We start from the raw sequence: 19,438 nt of genomic DNA on the forward strand, positions 1-19,438 counted from the left end.
ACAGAGAGCAATGAAACTCAAACAGAGTGACTATGTTTCCATGGCGATGCCCGCTGGTTATCCACTGTGTGCAAAATAAAAAATAATAAATGATTTAAGTTTTGTCTTGTCAGTAATATGCATCATCCCAAGTAAAATGAATCGTACATTTGGCATCCATTTTTAAAAGGTTAATGAACGCTGCATTCCTAGGCATGCTTACTCAGAAGTGGGGCAGCAATTTCAAAAAATCTGCTAGCACATTTGCAAAGCTAACAGGTCCAGTATGGTTTCAAACTGGATGGTGGACCGTGTTGCAGGGGGAGTGGGAGTCTGTCAGTCCCCCCAACATCTCAGCTAAAGACATGGCCATACATGGGATGGCCCTGTCTGTGCAATCTCTCATGAATTAAATGGAGCTACAAGACATATGGCTGTTATGTGTTAAATCAATGCTGCAGAACTGGTGGTCCTTCAGGTGCTGTTGAACTCTGGCTCCCCAGTTAGTATGGGCCAGGGATCATGGGAGCTTTCCCCAACAAGATCTAGAGTCCAGTTTCTCCACTTTGCTAAATTCTCACACCGTATAGTACTTGAGGTGTGGGTAGGTGGGAATGGACACCAACTGTTGTAGCACTGGAAAGGAACAAGTAGTCTATGGTTTGTAGGAATTAGTCTACAGTCTCTCTTTCACAACTCCCATCCACAATAATTAACCTCCAATAGAAGTTTTGAAGAAAGGGTAGCTGAAGACTGCACATACTAAAATAGTCTAGCTAGGACATGTTTATCAGCCCTAGCAGTTGCTGTTGTTGTTTTATATCAAGGCCAAATGCACATGAGAGTTGAGACAAAATTATTTCTGGACTGGACCATCATAAACTTGCATAAAAGTCCCTGCCATTTTCTATTTGTTTTTGCCTAACCATTTTTAGGAATCAAGAAGCAATTAAGCTATCCATCTTGTATCCTTTCAGAGAAACTGGGCTAAACTGTGATGGAAACAGCTCATCTTCATTTCCAGAGGAAAAACCATTCAACCTTTGGCAGTTCACCCGTCACCGACAGCGTTCGGCAGACTGGATTACTTGCAGCCTAGTAGTTCATTATTCACATCACAGCAACTTCCACAAAATTTGCACTGAGCTAAAGTGAAAATGTGCTGTCACGTTTGTCACCGTATAAATATCTGACCTTTCCATATGGAAGGAAAAAACACCAGCTGTCTGTGACAGTCTGAAAGTATTTGGCACAAGCTCACCAGGAGCGATCAGGCCCACTTTACAACACCCCCCCCCCCATGTTAAATTCTGAAAGAAAGCAGGCATTTAATAGGGATATGCTGGCAGATTTAAATGCCAGTGCTATACAGGGGGTGGGGGTGGGGGAAAACCAACTCAGACATCAGCACAGCTCTTTGCAACAGGACACAAAAATAAACTAAATGCTCAAAACTTTCTGTTGAAGTTTAGCAAAAGATAACACAATAAAAACAAGAGGCTTCCCCCCAACTGCTATGCACTGACTGGAAGCAACTCTGAACAGTGGCCAGGCCTGAATTTCTCCATCCCTACCCAAGATACATTTGAAGGACTAAGCTGAAAAACTGAATCGCATTTTCTTGACTCAAGACATGGCTAACATTACGTCAATTGTAAATGGTAAACTCTGGCGCAAGTGTGAATTGCTGCTACTTAAAACTCAAACACCATATGTAACTGATTGTTTCACCCCTGTTTATAGCACTATCGAAGCGTCACATCATACATTTTTTTTTTGTTTTACGAAAGCTTGACGTTTATGCAAAGCAGAGCCTTTGACCATACAGTGTTCAGTTTTGTCACATTTTACAGTTAAAATGATAACAACTAAAGCCAGCTCTCTTGCTGAACGTAACCCCGAATGATTTATGATGTGACTTTAAGCAATTTCCCAGCAAAGATAATTCTTATATCGGTCCCTGAGGTCATAGGAAGAATTAAAAATGGTGTCTCTGCTTTCCGATAAGGTCGACCAAACCTTAGCATTGCTGTGTTTTTCTAGGAATGAGCAGTAGATCTATTGGTGCAATGTTGCAGGGATCATAGAATGATAGAGTTGGAAGGGACCCCAAGGGTCATCTAGCCCAACCCCCTGCAATGCAGGAATATCGGCTAAATCATCCATGACAGATGGCCATCCAACCTCTGCTTAAAAACTTCCAAGGAAGGAGAGTCCATGGAATCTCCTTTCTTTTAACTCAAATCCATTGGTTTGGGTCCTAGACTGTGGAGCAGGAAAAAACTTTTTTGTATGTCTTATACTATTGCTGTACTCCCCCCCCCCTCATTTTTCTTGTTGTATCTTTCTGTAAGCTGTTTTGAGGTCTTTTACAATCAAGCAGTGTGCTGTATAAATTTTGTGAAATAAAATAAAATAAATAAAATATTATTTCCTCCAACACTGAGCTTTAGGGTAAAAGCTCTGTCTGTGGGGGCATTTTTAAGCACAGGATTTTTTCCACAGGCTCAGACATGACATTGATTGAGTCAGATTCCCACCTTGCAATTATCTGGTCCTCTAATATATTGCTCCATATACTCTCTTATCCTTTAATTTTGCCCTTTTGTCCCTATCTTGCCTCCTCAGTTCTTGTTCAGATGTGATCTAGACAGTCCTATGTGTGATGCGAAGCGGCAATGTGATTTGAGGGGTCCGAATCACAAGTCACAAGGCTGCAAGATCAAGTCTGTTCAGGAATATGATAAATCAAGCCGATTCCGAGGCTTGGTGACAATTGATATCTAATTTGGCAGTTAAAGCCATTCAGGATGAAGTCAGTTTGCCAGCTGAATGCAGCATGGGCGCATGAGACAAAGCAACATTCACCTCCAGCTGAAAGACTCTTGAAGCAGAAATGACACAACTGTCCAAAATATGTGTGCAAAATATGTGTGCCTGGGGGAAAGCAGGGAAAGGTAACCCGAGTTATGCAACAAAACTTCATAATACCAGCTTTGTTTATTGCACTAGGAAATAGGGATGTTGATGTTAGGATATTTCCGTTCCACCTTAAAAGGGAGCAGGCTTTGTGAGTCACAGAGTCTGCGTATTTCCTGTTGACAGGAAGTTTATGTTTTCTGTTGCTTTCGTTTCTCTCTCTCGGTGCCTGAACGCTGAAGCAGGCGGTCATGTTTTTTCTCTGTTCTGACTAACGCAGAATAAACTTATAAATAATGCTCTCCTGCGTGCATCTTTCGCTGTGCATTATCTGCTGATAAGAGCGTGCATCAGCTCTGGAATGTGGCAAGCTATTTCTGGAGCTCGTGTCGCTAATTTCTGATACTGGAGATCGATGGATGTCCGGAGGCGACGTGGGGCCATGATGGACTTTGTCTCCCTGGCAGTATCCCAACAGTTTCTTAGTGGCATATTGCATATGTTGAACTAAATATCAGTGGACAAGTTCCAAATCAGTTAGCTTAATATATTTCCTTCCTTTCTAATGGCAGATAAATTATTGTTAGCCTTCAACCTAGATGTATATCGAACTTCTGAGGAGTTGCACCATTGCAGGAAGGGGCTGTGGCTTTGAGGTAGCGCATCTGCTTTGCATGCAGAAGGTTCCTGGTCCACTCCCTGGCAGTTCTGGGCAGGACTGAGGTCACCCTTCTCTGAAACCCTGGAGAGCTGCTGTCCAAAATGGTGGACAATACAGAGCTAGATGGACCAGTGGTCTTCCTTAGCAAGTTTCTTATATCCTTCTTGAATAGAGTGCAAAGGGGTTTGTGAATGATTCATGCAATTGCTTCCCATGTTTTTTGGTTAATTTCTGCATCTTCTGCCAATTCCTGGAGGGCATCGTGCAGAGATATTTCACTAGAAAGATAAATAATGGATTTATGACTCGCTCAGACTTTCTCTGCTTTAGCCTAAAATGTGGGCCCATGTCAGGGGCAGCTAGCTGTGAGAGGAAAAATTGTTTTGTGTTTTGGGAAAATCTGAGGCAGTGGTCCCATTCAGCCTGGTAGGCACATCTGAATGCTGAATATTTGATCTAGTAGTTAGAGTTCTACTTTGACTTCTAGAAGTGAACTTATTATTTGGCCTCAGAGAATGCACTAGAACAAGCATTCTCACATGCAAAATATGGCCATTGGGTTGGGGCATTAGTGCAATATGCCAAGAGAAGCAGAGAGAGAGAATTCTAATATGCAAGGTAAAATTTGCCTTCCTCTCAGAATCTTCTTTTTGCCTACCATTCCTCCCCCACCCTTCATATATTAGCTGACCTTCATATATTAGCTGACCTACTTCAGCACCATAGCTTCTTCCATTCTGGATGCTAGAGTGGGGATGCAGATGATCATTTCGATTGACTTGAACTGAACTGACTGAACTTAACTAGTTTGTTTTGTAAAGGGATGAGTAGGAACAGGAATTAGTTCCTTTTTCAACATGCTTGAACTCCAGCTACCCCTAGTTCCTTTTAAAGATGTCTTTCTGAGCTCTGTTAGTGCCAATGCATCGTCTTCCTATAAATGGCAGGGAGCGACATTTGAGTATAACCTCTCTAGTTGTGTGGGCTTTGAAAACCACGTTCTTTTACTGAACTAGGCTAAAGCTGTATTTGTCATCAACTTTGCAACTTAAGGCATTGCTGGCAAAGGGGAAAGAACTAGAAGACATCTAGAATGACATGCAGAGTCATGCTGTATACAGATGTAGCCCTGGAATAGAAAGCTATCCACTTCCCCATTTCAGGGATAATCTCTTACTTATGCTAATAATTCGCTAATTATTTAGCAAAATATATTGTACATTTTCCCCTTAACTATATAATTTGTGCAGTGTGTGTGTGTGTGTGTGTGTGTGTGTGTGTGTGTGAGAGAGAGAGAGAGAGAGAGAGAGAGAGAGAGAGAGAGAGAGAGAGAGAGTGAGTTAATGAGAGTTTCTGTAGGAACTGCCCCTACTTTTTAGGATACTGTTCTTCGCCCTAGCTCTTGTGTAACCCCTCTTATGTAGTTTAATACGCACACACGTATCAGTAATAAGGTGTCAGACTTGATCTTTGGAATAGTCCTTTTTGGCTATAGAGCATATGACTCTCTCCAGCTGTTAACCGCACATCTCACAAAGCAAAGACTAAGGAAAGCTCTATAAATGGGTTTTGTTTTAGAACCAAGTGTCCCCAGTTATAGAAGCCACTATTCCTATGTTTAGCAAACAGCTTGCTTTCCAGATGTCACATGCAAAAGGGAACACGCTGTGCTAACGGCATCTGTCCTCTTAGCAAAGGTTCAGTGGCCATGCATTGATTTTGTTTCAAAATGCAGGAGAGACTTCCTAGTTGTGCTAGTTGTTCTCAGATATTTGTAAGAAAGTTTCAGCAGCTTGTAGCCTTAGCCTAGGCCATGTTCATTTGGAGCTGAGGCCCATAGGTTGCAATGAGATTGGCTTCCTTGTAAATATACAAGCAATCAGATATATATATATATTAACCTGTAAGTAAACCCTATTGAAAGGGACGCGGGTGGCGCTGTGGGTTAAACCACAGAGCCTAGGACTTGCAGATCAGAAGGTCGGCGGTTCAAATCCCCGCGACAGGGTGAGCTCCCATTGCTCAGTCCCTGCTCCTGCCCACCTAGCAGTCTGAAAGCATGTCAAAGTGCAAGTAGATAAATAGGTATCGCTGAGGCGGGAAGGTAAACGGCGTTTCCGTGCACTGCTCTGGTTCACCAGAAGCGGCTTAGTCATGCTGGCCAAATGACCCGGAAGCTGTATGCCGGGCTCCCTCAGCCAATAAAGCGAGATGAGCGCCGCAACCCCAGAGTCGGCCATGACTGGACCTAATGGTCAGGGGTCCCTTTACCTTACCTAAACCCTATTGAACACAAGTTCCTGCTGATCCTGCACACTGGACCAACAGAAAAATGTAACTGACTTTTAATTTCTATTTCATCCTTCATCTAGTTCTAGGTATTTTTATTAACACCTCCACCCAACCCCATATCACCTGTAAAAATACAGATCTTGAGGTTTTTGAACACTTCTCTGTTACTTAAACAGGGTTCACAGAATAGGAGGAGGTAGCCAAGGGGGCATTTCCTGTTTTGCCTCAAGCGGCAAAACATCCTGGGCTAACCTTGCATGCTTCTTCCTAAAATGACACTGGAAAAGCCTACCGGAATAATCCTGGAAAAGGTATTCAAATGTGAAGACTTGTGCATACATCTAATCACTTTTATTATGTTTCATTGTTCTGAAAACCATTTCCCAAGATCAAACGCTGATGATTATGGTAGCTGACCAAATTGTGTCAGATGTCACGATGTTCACAAAATTATTGGGAGGGTCGAATCCCGTATTGGGGAAACCCGCAGAAAGTTGCTGCAAAGACTACTACTTCGCAACGACAGCAAACAAGTTAACTACAGGCTAGTTCTGTGCTCATTCTGCTTGCAGCCGATTTCTCTTCCATCCCTGCTGTTGACCTAACAAAAGAGTCACTCATGTGCTTTTATATGAACTTTAGTTTTAATATAGGAAGCAGCCATAAGAACTGTCCTAATAACTCCAGGGGCCCTGAAGAAAATGGCTCTGGGAAATGATGGCTGATATAACTAGCATTTTCCCACCCCTCCTCTTTACTGTAAATTCCAAGCCCTACTTTTCAAAGACCACTTTTTAACTCTCAGAATGTGAAAGCCTCATTGTTGGGTTACAAGGAGATTGGATGCCTGTCAACCATAAGTATTATGCTCGGTAATAAATGCTTCTAATATTAAAAGTCAGTCATGGCCTTAAAACCAAATCTAATCTCTCTCTTGTGATGCCTTGCTGCTGTTATGAAACCTAATTCCTGAGAGTTGGCAGCGGGGTTCCTTTTTCTTTTTTTTTCTTTTTTGTTTTACACTAAGCTCTTGTTTTTCCCTTAAGGAGTCTGTATTTTAGTGGGATGCAAGGAAAGGTTAAAATTATGTTTATTCGCATATTTATATGCTACCCTTCTAGTGTAAAATAAACAACCCAGGGCAGCTTACAAGATAAAAGCATTCCATACAAAAGAGACAAAACACAAAAACTCATAAAACACAGAAAGGGCTGTCTCAAAGTTTAAATCTCTTCAAATTTTACATACATCTGGTATGTCTTTCATTGTTCAGAGACGCTCTTCCTAAAAGAGGTTGCCAAGAATGTTCTTGGTTTCCAGGACTCATTCCCTCTCTGTCATTAAGAGGCCTTTGCCAAGGGTGCTCTGGGATTTTTGACTCATTGCTCCTTCCTTCTCCTTCTCTTTTCCCTTTCCATTCTCTGGAGACACTGGACCCTTTAATTTTTTCAGAGCGCAGGCTTTATGATTATGTAGAGATCATTTGGAAAAAGAGGGGGAAATCCCGGCTCCAAACCAGGCAATAACTGGAAGTAAGCTGTTCAACAGTTGCAAACTACTTAAATACTGGTGGGGGTGGGCTGTATGGAAAGGAAGAAAGGGGGATGGGAGGAAATTGCCCATGCCTGCAGATACATGGAAACTTCAAAGAAAGCTGTTCTCAAGCCCTTCTAAAATCAGCGTATCAAGTGGGTCAAATCTCTCTTCAGCTTTTCCACACACTTGGCACGATCAGATTTTCACGGGAAACCTCTGGCACAGCCACAGAACATCATGAAAAGCTCTTGAACACAGGGAATTAATCGGTGCAGAAGCCAATTAAATATGGGTCAAGCAAGAGTATGGATGGGCCCCTTGTTGTGTTCACTCGTTTCAAGAAGTCTATGCTGACTTGGACTGGCTTTGAATACAGCCCCAAAGGTCTACAATAACCCTATTGGGGAAGGGAGGGGAGAAACATAGGAATACCTAACTCACTGCTCTCTCACCTGAAGCCCAAAAAGGCTTCAGGCTTCAAGCAACAGGTAGAGAAATCAAAACATTTAAGTGGCAGTAGAGAGGCTGAGGTTGGCAAAAGTTGTTATATCAGGAGCAAAACACAGATCGCTGCCTCATATTAAGCCAAGCCATTGATCTATCTCTGTGTTGACATGTGGCTGCTCTCCAAAGTTTCAAGGGGGGGGGCTAGCTTTCCCATTCTTACCTGAAGTTGCCAGGAACTGAACCTGGGAACTTTTGCTCTGCCACCAAACACACAACATGGCCTAGCTGTCACTGCGCGGTCAGAGGTGGTTTTAGGGTGGCACACCGGCACGGGTGCAGCGCTGTAGGGGGCGCCACAACAATGCTGTAGAATGGAGCGCGAGAAGCAGGGGGTGTGAATTTTAATGTTGCACAGGGCACTGCTGAAATGTGAAAGCCCAAAATCCACCACTGGAGCTGTAAACTCCGACTTAACAAGGGCGAAGTCACTCTCCCTCTCTTGCTCTAGCCCTCTGCATGCAGAGTATATGGATTCCTGTTCCTTTGGGGAATGGGGGATGCCATGATCTCTGGTTCTTGAGGGCAATGGCAGCAAGTATTCCAAAGCCAGCTCTGGCAGATCTGTGAGATTATCCCCTTAGGAATGCTCGGAATTCTGCTGTTTGGCAATGTTAGATTGGCATGGTCTTGGTTTATTTTCCCCCAGGCTCATCTGTGCAATCTAAAATTCCTTTCCACTGCAGTCTTTTATGTAATTGCAATAATATTGCTTTGAGTGCTTTTTTGTGAGTGAATGAAAAAGACAACAGAAAGGTCTGTGCATTCTAGGGAAGAAATGACCATCTTCTAATTCCCAGTCAACTGATGCATGCCATTGGTTTCTTTCAGTGCTTCTTGAATTGGGCACTTTTCTCTATCACCCACGGCATGTATAGGCTGGGGATACAAGATGTAAACTTGAAATTAGAGTGTGGGCTGAGAAGAGCTCCAAAATCCAGGTAGAGGGGGCCGAAGACCTGTCTTAGGCATACCTCTGGTGTAGGTAGGTTTCCTCAGAACATTTTCTGATGCCCTAGTCCTAGATAATAATCTAATTTTGCATTGTTATTTTGCTTGAATTTAGGAAAGCTAGAAGCTTTTAAAGTGATTTCCTAAATTCAAGCAAAACAACAATGGAAAATCAGATGGTCTAATATGGTATCTGCAGTTGACATCCAATTATTATTACAATATGAAGCAGGTGGGATCAATTGAAAATGAAGTAATGAAAAAAGAAATTCCATAAAAGTTTCTGACCCACATCACTGCCCCCCCCCAAGTCTTCAGAAACTAAAAATGCCACTGGCACCAATGGGAAGTTTACCACCAAAGTTTGACTGATAAAAGTTGGAGCAGAGGTTTTTTTGTAGGATTACAGCTGAGGAGAGAAGCGTTAAGCCACCCCTTGTGCTGCAGTCCTGATGAAAATCACACTCTCCTAGTATCATTACATTTTGTAAAAAGGCCCACAGAGTTTTATGCCTGTGCATTTAATGTAAAGTGCGGTCAGGCCCTCGAACTCTTAAGTCTGTGAATATATCAAGAGATTGACTTAAAGGAGTGCTGTTCCAGAACTACCTCAGAAATCAGGCCATAGCACAATGCGCTTGTGAAAAACTGAGTATGTCCTGTGGGAAACCAAACAAACGGGAACCAGAGAATCTGGGGGAATCATTAAGGTGTACATTTTACGCGGCGTTTATCGAGGCTTTAATGAGACACTTGCTCCAAATTACTAACTCTCTCCCACATGCACACCCGACATGTTCTTTCTCATAAAGTTTCCGATATTAAAAAGGCTTTGTCGGGAAACAGCACAATGCACAATGCTCCTGTCCTGACTAACAACATGTTTTTACATTAAAGAAAGACAGCAGTGGGCCTCTTGAAAGCCTTTGGAGGAATATTGTAATGAGATCCATCCTAGTGCTCTAATTCTAGGGAAAGGTTGACTCGGTAGAACCTTTTTACCTCAAGTAACAGGCACAATCAATACTCACTCACAATGGATAGTCTCAAGTGATGGCTGCCATTGTTGTCCCATTTTTCCTGGTTGCGTTGATTGACACTTGAGACATGCTCATCTACAGGACAAATGGGACAACAGCATTGGTGAAACAATGCCATCAGCTTCTGGTAGCCTGTACACCTGTAGGTGTACAGCCCTGCGTGAAACTGCCTTATCAGCTCCTTAAGAACAACCCGGCATCAAGGTAGAAGGAAGTGGTAGCAAGAGGACAGACAGTACAATTGAGATGAATCTGGATTTGAGTGAAAGATAAATGTTGGCAACAGCAAAAAAAGGGAGACCAGATTGGGTGAATAAATGAATAGAGAGGGTATGTCCGGAACCCCTGGCCTACCTGGAAGAAAGTCCCACTGGCGTACACAGTATGTCAAGTCCAGCAGTCAGGAAACACAGTCCAGAGTCAAACCTGAAGCACAGTCCTGTAGAGGTTCTGGAGCATCCAAGCTGAGGTCCATCAATATGGGCAGCTGAGCAGACACAACATCTCAACTCTACTCTCCTTCCCTCTCTTGAGTCTTGATTGTAGCATCTGGGCTTGATGAGGCATGTGACCCTCACCTGTACTAAGTCTAATCAAGCTGAGGAATCACATACCTCCTCTCTGAGCTAACCTAACAAGACCCACCTGGGCTGTGGGCCCTTGCCTGACTCAGCCTCCCAGAGCATACCTCCTCCTATGCTTCAGGGACATCCTTGTTTGTGGAGACAGGGGCCTCCCTGGCTCTGATTATGGGTCCTGCTCTTCTGGTCCCTGCACACTGACCCTCCATCCCCTTGCTGTCCTCCATCACCTCTTGTGTACTTTTTGCAACCCCAACCTCTCCTTTTCCACCCCCAGCTTGCCCCGGTGGGCCCCAATCGCAGCTACACTCCTCACCGGAATCCTCTTCCTCCTCCCCGTTTTCCTGCCAGTTCATGGCAGAGTAAAAGAAGAGGTAATAATAATAATAATGATAATGATAATAATAATAGAGTCTACTTTGTTTGTTTTTTGTAATAAGATATAAATATCTTATAAACATTAATAATAATAAATAATAATAATAATAATAATAATAATAATAATAATAATAATAATAATAATTATTATTATTATTATTATTATTATTATTATTATTATTATTATTTATTATTTATACCCCTCCCATCTGGCTGAGTTTCCCCAGACACTCTGGGCAGCTTCCAATCAAGTGTTAAAAACAATACTGCATTAAATATTAAAAACTTCCCTAAACAGGGCTGCCTTCAGATGTCTTTTAAAGAGAAGATAGCTGCTTATTTCCTTCACATCTGAAGGGAGGGCGTTCCACAGGGCGGGTGCCACTTCCGAGAAGGCCCTCTGTCTGGTTCCCTGTAACCTCATTTCTCGCAATGAGGGAACCGCCAGAAGGCCCTCGGTGCTGGATCTCAGTGTCCGGGCTGAACAATGGTTGGCCCTGGCATAGTTACTGGAGAAAAGAAAGCAATATATTGACTAGTCTGGCAAGGGGAACCTGTGGCCCTCTAGATGGTGCAGGATTACAATGCCCATTGCTCCTGACTCTTGGCCATGTTGACCGAGGATGATGAGAGTCATAGGAGTCAACTCCTAGGGGCTGGAGTCATTGTGCTCATAAAACATTTGAGGAGCCCCAAAACTGATGGGCATTGCCATTCACACTGTGTGTGTGTGTGTGTGTGTGTGAGAGAGAGAGAGAGAGAGAGAGAGAGAGAGAGAGAGTGTGCCACATCTTGTGGTGAGGTGTGGCTTACCTGTGTCTCCTCAATATTTTATTCAAGTTGGGACCCCTGATGGGAGTTGTTAGAATCCAGCAACACCTGAGAACTACATGCTTTCCATCCCTGTGTGGATATGCTTTTAGCCTATCCTGTTTCATGGCTAAGACAATACAGACATACAAACAGACATTCCCATTAAAAACAAAACAAAAATGAGGATATGTTTATGTTGCAGTATTGAGTAATTGCACTTGGTAGAGCTGGAAATAAGGATGTGTTTGCAACCACGGTACATTCATAAGGATATCAAATGCTTTGGAAGTGCAGAGGCAGTGACTCATACTCTGGTTTCTGTATGTTAAAATGAAATGTTCTCTTACTCAGAGGAGATTATGGCAGAAATAGCACCTGGGAGAAATGGTTGAAGTACCGGTACATCCATTTGTATAGGTATTTTGAAAGCTGGCAGCAAAAGGGTTTGTTCCCCGTGGCCAATTTGTTTTATCCTTTTTTAATTGAAACAAAAGACTAGTAGTTCTGGGATCCAGTTTGCAGCTGGGATACAGTGGGTAAGCTAGCGATCTACATCTGTAATACACCCAAGGAAGCACTGCTGATCTTTTAATTAAACCATGATCACCCAGTTTAACTTGTCTCCAAATGAAAGCAAGGTGTGCTGATATATCAGGTGACTTCACAGAACCTGTTGAGAACTAATAGGTGGTTCAACCTTCATCACACTCTAATTGATGCAAAATCAGAGTGAGTGGGAGTTGTTCAACAACACACAATGTTCAATGGAATTCTTTTGCTCAGGTTTAAATAGAGCTCACACAGGAAACTTCCCAATGGGTTTTCCCTAATGGGAATTTTGTCATAGCTTTCAGTGTGGTGTAAATGGTCTGCACCCATTAGTAATTCTCAACAGATACTGTGAATTATCTTAGTATGTCAGTCATGCCTTGTTTTTATCTGGAGGCAATTGAAATGGAAATCAGTGTGGAGCATTAAGGTACACATCAACCATTGTCTTCAAAAAAAGTTTGCAATTATCTGAGTTTCAGTGTAAATACCCCACACACTAACCCTGAACAGATTAAGCTATGCCAGCCAAGAAGGACAATGAACAAACTGACAAAAACCAGCCAGACCAATGGATTTCTGAAAAAGAGATACAGACAGGAATTGATGTTGGTAAAGTTCTTTGATCAAAAATATAATTCAAGCATTAGTTCCAGGAAATAAATCTTTGCTAAGGTTAATGGTACAGCAAACCCCATTTGTTTCCCTTAAGCTGTTTTCCATATTTGAATGTTAATTATGAATGTAGTGGTATTGCTTCCCAGAAAGATAGGTGTCAAAAAATATTGTGTTTACAATGCAACTGACTTGTCAGAGACAGTCATCAACTATGATCTCCAGAACCGCCTTGTCACAGAGAAAAGACAAATGGTGTATCAAAACTCCATGTCACTACTTTCAGCTGAAAGTAATGTGTATGCATTACCTAAAACACTGCTAGGTCATTCTTTCTCTCCATTTGGAACAAACCTGGTTTGGGGAAAATTTGATCAAAATGCAGCTTTCTCAAAAAACAACAAGATAGTTACAGGGTAGATATATAACATTCTTAGTATACTTTGGAGCTAGAGTCAGGGATTGCAGAGTTGTGGTTGAATGAGTGTAACAAAAGTTAAAATCATAGCCTGTTGTGCTGTTATGAAAAGATAGCAGCCCACAGAACACAAATAATTGTATGTTAATGCTGTATTGTTTTTAACATTTGATTGGGAGTCGCCCAGAGTGGCTGGGGAAACTCAGGCAGATGGGCAGGGTATAAATAATACATGATGATGGTGATGATGATGTTTTATGCAGCCAGCGTGCCAGGTGTCTAGGGCAGGTTTAGCCAATGTGGTGCCCTGTTGTTGGACTCCAACTCCTATCAGCCACAGCTGGCATGGCAAACGGTCAGGGATGATGGATCCTATAGTTCACCAACATTTAGAGGGCACCACATTGGCTAACCCTGGCCTAGGGGCTGCCATATCCTCAAATTTAACACAGCCGCTATGCCCCAAAACTCATGTGAACCGTCACTGCTGTGAAGCAGGATGGGGAAAGAACCTCCATCTCACCATCTGACTAATGGAAAGTAATTGGAAATCTGTCTTGGGGTTTTCAGCAAGTGTCTTATCACATTTACCATCTCATCGTACACAAGACCAGAGGTTGGCAACTTCTTGGCAATGACTTGCTGGTAAATACTAATGACTTTCCATACAGCTCCAGGTATATTTGCCACCTGGAGTTGCCTTGAAGCATTTAGGGAATGAATCATTCAGTTACCGATTTAGCTGCCTGTACCTTAGACACAATTATAATTTTGACTATATCTCTAAATAACATATTATGCTAGTGTAATGGTTGCCAAGCAATTACAGGATAATTTATGGTGAAATGTACTTCTCAAAGGCTCGAGATTTCCACGTGCTCCATTGCAATGCATGCTCTTTGCACAGCATGTGAGTGACTTGTGTTGCTCCCCAGCCCAGCCCATCTCACCGCATCTTGTTAACAGGAGCTTTGTATTAGTCATGTAATACTACATACTGGCGAGTGGACATAATTTTCCATGAACCGAAGCACAATCGAAACTAATTTGGTGCCTTCTTCCAATTAAGTATTATAGAGATTTCCACCCTGCCTTTCAAACAAATCCCCAGGGTGGTTTATGCAACTTCAGAGATGCAATAAAAACAAAAACAAAGAACAGGCAAACAGAATGTTTCAAAAAGCAGAAAAAGAATGGAAGAAGTGATAGAACATCAGAAAGCAAAGCACTGTGCTGGTCACAGCAACCATTTTAAGTTACTCCCCCCAAGTTGAGACCATGAAAGTGGGTTCAGACAATCCAATGTCTCCTTTGGGATAGAAGGGCCAATGCAGGTATCAGAGCACTAAGGGGGCTGGGCCATTATATTGACATGTTGTACATGTGATGCTCATATTATGATGATGGGGTGTGCAGGTGGAAAGAGTGTCTCTCTTTACATCTTGAACTCACTCAATGGCGTCCCTATTAGTAGAGTCCAGGCCAGGCATTGCTCCCATTGCACTATCCCTACTTCCTCTTCATATCAGTGAACGGCAACTAGTCATTTATGTAAGAGAAACATAAAAGGGTTCATCTGGTGATTTGACTAGGATGAAAGCCATTATCTCTGAGATAAATAGTTCCATAATTATCTGTAATCAAAGCTAGAGACACAGTCCCTTTCTCTTCTGCACATCTACAGAAATCTTCCTTTGTCTGTAAAAGCAGACTTTAAAGTTCAGAGTCCATCTTCCCAAACTCAAGTAAAGTGCCACATAATCTCAGAACAGTAGGAATAGCTTTGGCAATCAGGGTTCTTTTCAAATGTGGACTTGCCAAAGCATTTGTATAGCTAGAAAGAACAGTTTTGCAAGGTCTTTCTTTGCTCTATACCTTGAATTACAAAAGGATTTGTTATAATAATGTCAAAAGGAACCTGAAAAGGACCGCATAATGGCATGGAAATGCACTTTATCTTGCTGAGATGCATACAATATTCAAGAGGTGCCAATGTGAATTTGGATTAGACTGCATTTGACTTGCCTAAGACTTGCTGTGATGTAGATTGCCAAATAGTGATATGCAGCATCTGAGTGAATTATGTGCATGGTCTGTGTGCCAGGCCAGTGTTTGCAATAATCCAACTCATGTCATGATTGGCAGTTATTATACAAGCATCTATTGTTAAGAAAAAGAGAGAGAGAGGCAACTTCACACTACTGTCTTTGAAAGTGGTTGTCAATTGAATACTTCAGAACTGAACAGTGGCCAGACTTCAAGAATATGTAGATCTACAGAGGTGAAAGGAATCGTGGTTCCAATTTTTATCCTATTAACAACATTACTAGTAGAAAATGTATTAAGATTCAATACAATTCATTCCTCTCATGTTTAGTATTAAAATAATGATATCCCTTATAATTTCTAAATGACTATGGATCAGCTATAGTGTTGTGAAGGTGCTGCCATGACCTTTCATTTTTAATTCTCTTTTATGCAAGTTTCTGACTTGCATAAATTTGACAACCCCAAGGTGCTTCCACAACTTTCATATTAATTCTACCTTAATGGGACTCTTTGGCTTAACTTTCCAGGTTTGGGCATTTAATATCCTAGCCATAGAAAGAATATATAACACGTGTAGCTGATAGATCGCCAGAAGACTGCGTTTTACAATATTTAGTAGGCAGATGGGATAATCTCAGTTTAAATCTGTTTGAAATATAACTTTAATCATCACGTTGCCATAAGCCCATAGCCTTCTGGCATCTTCAACATATATGATAAAAGTGTTTTAAAATTAATGTATTAGTCCCAACAATGGCCTGGCTCTGACGCATTCTCACTCATATATTTTAACAATGCAAAGTGGAGCTTTCCCACTTCACTGAATCAGTGGGAAATTAGCTCAAGAACATATTAGTGCCATCACATCACACCAAGCATCTAGGACCTACATCCTGCTTCCTACAGTGGCCAATCAGATGCTTCTGGGAAGTCCACAAGCAGGGCTCAGAAGCAATGGTCCTCTCCCAATGGTGTAATTGGAGAGCACAGAAAAGTAGACTTCCTGTGAACACAGAGGCTCCATATAACCAACATGGGTAGTAGTCATAGTTAGACCTATCCTTTACGAATCTGCCCAGATCCCTGGTTCAATGGGGAAGCCGTGAATTTCTTGGCCTTATGGCTGAGGTCAAATATATGGTGTAGCAGTACAACTGTCTTTGGACTATTGAAGCAAACCCTCCAAGTGTCCCTGTTTTCCAGGGACAGTCCCAGATTTACAGAAGCTGTCCAGATTTCTAATTTGATCACAGAATGCCCCGCTTTTCCTTAGGACGTCCCTATTTTCATCAGATAAATATTGGAGGGTATGGAGTTATCCGACCCCTGAGCCATCTGAAGACAGCCCTGTATAGGGAAGTTTTTATTTAATGTTTTATTATGCCTTTATATTATGTTGGAAGCTGCCCAGGGTGGCTGGGGCAACCCTCTCAGATGAGCAGGGAACAGTAAAATTAGTATTAATAATATTATTATGGAACAGGACACCCCTATTTTCATTGGAGAAACGTTGGAGAGTATGCTGAGTTGACACCTGTATGTAACTACACAATACGATGTTCATTTAATCATACCATCTGCACATGAGGAGGTTATTCAATTTTATTTTATTTTTAATAGTACAGTGGTACCTCGGGTTACACACTCCACTAACCCAGAAATACTGCTTCAGGTTAAGAACTTTGCTTCAGGATAAGAACAGAAATCAGGCTCCGGCGGAGCGGCGGCAGCAGGAGCCCCATTAGCTAAAGTGGTGCTTCAGGTTAAGAACAGTTTCAGGTTAAGAACAGACATCCGGAACGAATTAAGTACTTAACCCAAGGTACCACTGTATCTGGTATGGTCCTTCCTGGTGAAAGGGTTCAGCTTGACTTGATTTAGATTCCCTCTCATGGTGCTTTATTCCTCTTCAAAGCACATCCTTCCAAAGGACACACTCGGTGTTCTCACCTAAAGAGAGCTACACACCTAAAAGAAATGACGAAAACAAGGTAGAGTGACTACAATGCTTTTATATGTAGGAGGTTGGAGCAGAGACTTGAGCAACCAGTTCTGCTCCCATTGCGGCCAGCCTTAAAAAACCAGGACACAAAATCAAAGCAGATGGGTATGTCGAGGCCATAGGTGTCATGTGTCAGTAGCCACAGTGGCCAATCTGATGCCTATGGGAAGCTTGTGAGAACTTTCCACAGGGACCTGGTTGGCCATCATGAGAACAAAACTAGATGGGTCTTCGGTCTGGTCTAGCAGGGTTTGTCTTATGTTCTTAAGGAGCGGGCATGATTCATACAGTCCCATTTTCCCAGGTCCAGCATTCCAGGATGGGACTGGGGGTGGGGTGGGCATTTGCCAGTTACAGGGCTTCAGACTCTGTCTACCATACCTGCTACTAACAGACTGGCCTGCCCTTCATTCATTGCCCTGAGGACACAAGTGAGGACAACAGAGAGGCTGTCAACTGGCAAACTGCCTTCCTGGTAGCACTTGCTCCAATGTTTACCTTGTGGCATGGTAATGGGGGTTCCAAGGCATCAGGCCTTCAGATGACCTGGTTGATGCAGGCCAGCTATGAAAGCAGCCGACCGAAGGGCCCTCCAAAGAAGGAATGGGGCCTGGCTTTCCCTGAGGAGTTCTGTCAACCCAGATGTTCACATGTCCTCCAACATTTTTCTGATGAAAATAGAGATACAATAACAACAACTCGTCCATCTGATTGGGCTGCCCTAGCCATTCTGGGAGGCTTCCAACATATATAAAAAGAGAATAAAGCATAAAATATTAAACATATCCCCTATATACAGGACTGTCTTCAGACGTCTTCTAAAGGTTGTATCTCCCTGGCTCAGGGGTCACTTAACCCTCCAACATTTCTCCAATCAAATTAGGGATGTCCTAAGGGAAAACGGGACATTCCAGGATCAAATCAGAAATTGGAATGGCTTCTGTAAATCTGGGACTGTCCCTAGAAAATAGAGACAATTGGAGTGTCTGTGGTGGATTTTGAACGAAGCCAGCTTGTTTCTAATGTTGCGTATGCTGGGTGCATTGCTTGAATGATAGAGCACAGCAGTTCAGGTAATTCAGTTCAGGCTGCTATCCCACTTAAGTAAGTGCCACTAAACAAAGCGAGACTTATTTCTGAGAAGACGTGCACAAAATTGCATTGTTACCCTTCTACTTTGGGAGGAGTTTTCTCTCTGTATACTAAAATGAGCCTTCACTTCATCTGGCATTTTCCCACTAAGACTTCTGGACTCTGAGAAGTCCATTTGCTGTTCTTTTCAGCAGAAAAGCTAACATTATCACTTGTGAAGGGATTTTGTTTGAGCGCAATGTTCCTGTACGAGTGGCGTGAGCCCGGATGAAAGGCAGTAAGAGAGTGCCATCTTGTGCTTATATTGGGAAATGTAGTTTAGGAAATAGAGGTGGTTTGGTGAGAGAGAAATCAGCTGTAAATGTTTAATATATGTAATAAAACTCAACGAGAGGCATGCATCTTAACTAACATTGTGCAGTCTACTGGAGACAGGGCTGCCAATTCTGTTCACTCATGTTTCCAGCCGGATAGCTCAGTTAAATGCAGACTTTATGAGTTTTCCAAGCATTGCCCAAATATTGTAGGTTCATTAGGTGTTTGCCAAGGAATAAGAACATGGGATAGATGCCATCAATACAATGGAATAGTGTGGCCACTTGTATTTGCATAAAATTTACCCTTACTAATATATAGGTAGATATGCAAACTGAGAAATATTTAATTAAGCAGAAATACAATACCTCTCAGTGAGGGAGGTTATGACAGGAGATATGTCTGCTGTCTAAATGCTATCTTTTGATGGGTCTTCAAGGCACTGGATTGAATAAGTGCCTAATAAATGTGAATAACAACAACATGACTGGGTTACATGCACATGTGGTTGTATATGTCTGGGCCTTGTGTGACAAATTTATTCTCCATACGTATCAGGGTGATGTGCTCAGACTTAACTCCAGTCTCTCCTTATGCACAGACAATGCACCAACAAGCTCCGCTTGTGAACCGGCTCTCAGAATTTCTAAAACTAATGAAAACTGTCCAGACCTTCCCAACTGTAATTTTTGAAAAGCCAGTTCTCCATAAGAATACATAACATCTGCAGTCTAATCTGCTCCA

General features: G+C 42.3%; 1 long non-coding RNA gene across 1 annotated transcript in view; it reads right to left on the reverse strand.

The window, feature by feature from the left end:
- The window catches only part of LOC310706384, a 74,068-nt gene that overhangs the window by 52,348 nt on the left and 2,282 nt on the right, over nucleotides 1-19,438 (reverse strand). The window contains exons 2-3 of the long non-coding RNA XR_014525813.1: nucleotides 13,129-14,775; nucleotides 12,708-12,782 (exon numbers count right to left, since the gene is read on the reverse strand). This is a non-coding gene — a long non-coding RNA (uncharacterized lncRNA). The remainder of the gene's footprint in view (nucleotides 1-12,707; nucleotides 12,783-13,128; nucleotides 14,776-19,438) is intronic.

The sequence above is a fragment of the Podarcis liolepis genome (assembly GCF_965112155.1).
Source record: "Podarcis liolepis genome assembly, chromosome: 4".
In the NCBI taxonomy this organism is placed as follows: Eukaryota; Metazoa; Chordata; class Lepidosauria; order Squamata; family Lacertidae; genus Podarcis; species Podarcis liolepis.